We start from the raw sequence: 4884 nt of genomic DNA, 5'->3' as shown, positions 1-4884 counted from the left end.
AGACGGGTAAAATACCGTTAGTGGTAAAATTTACCCGGTGAATAATAGGACTTAAACAAATAATCCTAATATTAATAAAAAAAAAAAGAAATCAAGACTTTTAACCCTCTTTATAAAATCTCTAAACTTGAGGGACTAAACATGGGAAACTAGAGAAGTGTTTTAATTAAAACACTTATATAAAAAAAGAAATAAAAAACACACACATATGTGTGTGTACGTATGCGACCAGGAGAAGCTCCATGGGAGCTCAAACCCTAACTTCAACAAATCATCAAATTGAGGCTCGATTCAAGCCCTAAATCAACGCATGAACACATAAAAATGATCACCTAGTCATGGGGATCACAAGGTATGTTGAATTTTGTTATTTGATGATACTTTGAAATTATGATGAGCACCCATAATCAAAATTCTGGAATGGATGATGAATCTATGAATATTGTTCTGATGAAATCCATGTTTAGGAACAACCCTAGTTAATAATTCGATGAACTAGTGTTGAAAAATAGAAATTTGATGATTACCTATATGTGTGCTAAGTGGGTTTTATATTATTGTGATGAACATATGATCATGTATGTTAAATTGTGAGAAAACTGATGTTATGATGTAAGATAGTGATAATGTTTTTGAATACTAGACCAAGGGCTTGATTTTGGTAATATAAACTTGGTAAAAAGCTAGTAATGAACTAGATAAAAGTGGTATAAAAATCTTGCCCGTAAGGTGTTTTGTTATAATGCCTAAATGAATGTTCATATGTTGAAATTGTGAATGAAAGGCCTAATTGTCTAATTTGATTAATCCCGTGTGATAGGGGATAATACGAGTTCTAATCATGAATTTGATTTAATTTAAATGGTGCATGTCATATGAATAACGGTAGTTAACTTTTAGAAAGTTAAACTAACCAATGATGAAGTCGAATAGTAGTTTCGACATAAAATCCGTAAGTTGGAATAGTCCTAAGTAATGATGACTAATCTAACCGTCTTATGAACTATGATGATAGTTTGACGCTTGACAAGCTAGGTGGATGCTTGGAAAGGAGGCGGGTCAAACAAATCAAGTATGAAGAAAGGCGTAGTTTGGATGCAAGGTAAGTTATGCTTACACCCTCTTTTATTATAATTCACATACATGTGAGTATTGAGTTCGAGTTATGCTAAGTAATTGATTATGATATTCTGACATGATACATTGCAAGTCAGAATTAGTAAAAGTGGCAAGAAACCATATGTTATGAAAAAAGGGTAAAAACGAAAAACTAGTTGGGTAAAGACTAATAAACGAGAAATTTTGGACATCGCGTTATGGGGTGAACTATAACGGGTAAAAGTGGTCAAATGATAATCCGAACATGAGTTGACAGATAGACAAAAGATTTGAAAAAGATATCTTTTGGTGAAAGTTATAACGGATCGAACAATTTAAGAAAATGTCTTTTAAATAATAAGAACTCACGGTGAAAACCGGGATAGGTTCAAGGGGCGGATGGTATTAAGATGCCATCATATTTTGGTAAGTGGTCATCTTGACTAAACGGGTCAAATGGTGTGTTAACACCATTGACAACAATAATTGATGACCGCTTGTTGAGCTTTGTGGTCATAGGAAATGTCATGCGGACTTTGTTGCTTTTAACTACAAGGTTTATAAGCAAAAAGGTATTTGAACGGGTCAAATCTATGACCCGAGCCAGGTATGTATAAGTAGGTTTATGGGCAAAAGATGTGAATTTGGTCAAACATATCGTTAATGGTCCTTCTCCATGCAAGAGGAGACTAAGGTTGACCAAAATGCCCTTGAACGTTAAACGGGGCAAACGACCCTTACGACTCGTTTAGAAACAAGTATTATGCTAAGGTAAGATTAGTCAAGTCTAAAAGTATGGGCAAAAACCATAACTGGATCAAATGCATTAAAGCGGTTCACTATCGTAAGCTAACAACCGGAAGGGGTAAATTCTGAATAACTAATTGATACACATAAAAATCCACCACAATAAAATTTTGATAATAGAAATGAATATGTGAGTCTATGCGTAAAAGCCCATAAATACCCATAGCGGGTCAAATTAAGCAAATAAGCAAAAACGGGTTAACAAGGCGTAATAACTCGTGACTTGAGGCTAACATGATAGACAATATTTAATTTAAGAGGTTCATGTGAATTAGGGGTCAAACAAACTTGTTTGTTTGATAAATACATGAACGGGTCAAAATTTTGAAAATTATATTTTAAGTCCAAAGCTTAAAAGTCCATAATTTTATTAATCCGGATGTCGGATGTTAACTCCATATGATGATATGATGATGGAGAATCAAATTACGGTCGCGTAGGAAAAAGAATCGTGTAAAACGAATCAATAACGAATAAGTTATGGTCGTTTCCGTAAAAACTGGCATAGCTGGCAGAGTGCAGGTTCTAGAAACGAATCTGCTGAAAAAGGGTCTCCCTCGCGCCACGCGAGGGAGCAAGTTGGTTCTGGCGCGTGGCATGACGAAGTCAGTTTTTGAAAATTTGTTTTTTTTTTCAATTATTTCTCCTCGCGAACTCGTTTAAACACGTTCTAAACTACGTATGACTAATTCAATTCATGTTTTATGAATTGTAGGTATAATAACCAATATCGGAGGACGATCAAGCTCCACGAAGAACCGAACACGATCAAGTTACAAGCTTCCGCACATTGTAATTCGTTATTTTTAAATGACGAATTTAGTCACATTATGTGGTGTACTTGAAAATTGTAAAAGATTTTAATTAATCCGTATTTTTCCAATGTACTTTTAATTATAATTACATGATTATGTTCGTAATTTTAAACGAAATCCGCTTAAAAATAGTAAGGGTGTTACACGTTTACTGTTTTCAAACATTTTGGGGTGAAACACATGTGCCTACTTGTTACTTTCGTGCTTTTCATGCTTTTATATCATATACTTGCTATGTTCATTAGTACACATATAGTACATGATTTCTTCCATGTTTTGCTGTGTATGTTTCATTAACATGCTAGCACATTGAATTCATATATTACATTTTGTTGCATATGATTCACTTAGCATATGGACACATTGATTTACATTAAACATTTTACTTTGTATATTCATTTAGCATATTTAGTACATTATTTTCATATGACTTGCTTACATTTGGTATGACATTTGGTCTGTTTAACGGGTCATAAATACATTCATTAACACTGATCATGCCGTTTGTTAGTAGGTAGTGGTACCATAGGAACTAACAACTCTCGTTCCTGAAATCCTAGGTTTGTTTGGGTGGAGGAATGACCGAATTCGATATTCAGAATTTAAATGAACCTTTAATTTCGTTTAAGGGTTTGTCGCTACAGTCGCAAGGCTTGAATGTGGCGTTTAACATTACCGCGTAGATGTTTGTATCAATAAAGCGTGGATTTTACAAAACATAACTTTTGATTTATTCAAATACATTGTTTTGTGCATATGGTTAGAATAGATATTCTTATTTATTTTACCATACATATTATTTGATTATACATGAAAATTTTTACATTGGTGGTTTGTTTGGTAAATGATTTAAATAACGAGGCGTGTGTAATATGATAAAAGTATGGTGGATACGCCGCTGGTACTTCCTATATATAAGTGCTTTTATGATATTACATATTCTAGCGTTATTTAAACCATTTCAAGTTAGACATATTACATTTTACACATGTATCATATCTTCATGAAACATTGTTTTACAAACAACATATATTAAACAAACTCATTTTACTTGGTTATTTATTTATCTATGCATCTTTCTTTTATATCATGTGATTTCTTATCACTTTTTGTATGATTTATAAAAGAAAACATTTTACAAGGTTCATGACTAACTTTTGTTAAATATTTTCTTTAAACTTACAAGTCATGAATCCTATTTTAATAAAACCTATATATCTCACAGGAATTTTTATGCTGACGTACCTATTTTCACATGTGTTTTCAGGAGCTGATGCATAGGATTGATCAAGATACACTTAGGCGGACACTACAAGAAAACTGGGTTTTTAGTACGCGCAAAAGCGTCCTAAAATGCTATTTTATAGGACCTTTCATTTAATAGGACCAACGGTAAAAGCGTTTAATGTAAATAAGTCCCGGAACTAAAAAAAGCGTCCTAATATCTCAAATAAGATTACGAAACCAATTTTATGGTCGTGTAGTATGTCTTTGAACGACCAAAATAGTGTCCTAATAAAAACATCATATGACACTTTTACAATGTTCTAACATGTGCTCACATACTTTTAATCTTTTGATACACTTACAAGCGTCCTTAAGAATTAATTGATTGGACCCTTATCATGTAACATTATAGCTAATTAGTACCAAGAAAAGGGTCCTAATATACCAAATAAGATTATGAAACCAATTTTACGGTCACATAATATGTCTATAGACAACTTAAATAGCGTTCTAAAAAGAACATATTAGGACACTTTTACAATGTTCTAAAATGTGATTACCTACTTTTAATCTTTTGATACACATACAAGTGTGACACCTGTGTCACTTCAACCATCAAACAAATACCAAACCAATGAAATATTGTATTTCATACTTGGGATTTGTATAAACATGTGTATCAGTTGCACATATCAACTCTTGTTCGATTTCGGGCTCTAAATCGCTTTTCTAGAAGGTTATACGCGCACTAATGCGTAAATATAACCAGTTTAACGCGACAAACACTCCGGAATAGTGACATAGGCTTAACATACCTTAAATAACCTTTACATAACTTAGAAATAAGTTTTGGAAGGTTTGGTGTGCCGAAATCAAGTCTATTCGCTTACAGGGACTAAATATGACAAACTGCGAAATTATGCCGATTTGTACTGTA

This window comes from Helianthus annuus, chromosome 8 (assembly GCF_002127325.2).
Source record: "Helianthus annuus cultivar XRQ/B chromosome 8, HanXRQr2.0-SUNRISE, whole genome shotgun sequence".
NCBI lineage: Eukaryota > Viridiplantae > Streptophyta > Magnoliopsida > Asterales > Asteraceae > Helianthus > Helianthus annuus.
The sequence above is the reverse complement of the archived record's forward strand: the minus strand, read 5'-3'. Positions refer to the sequence as shown.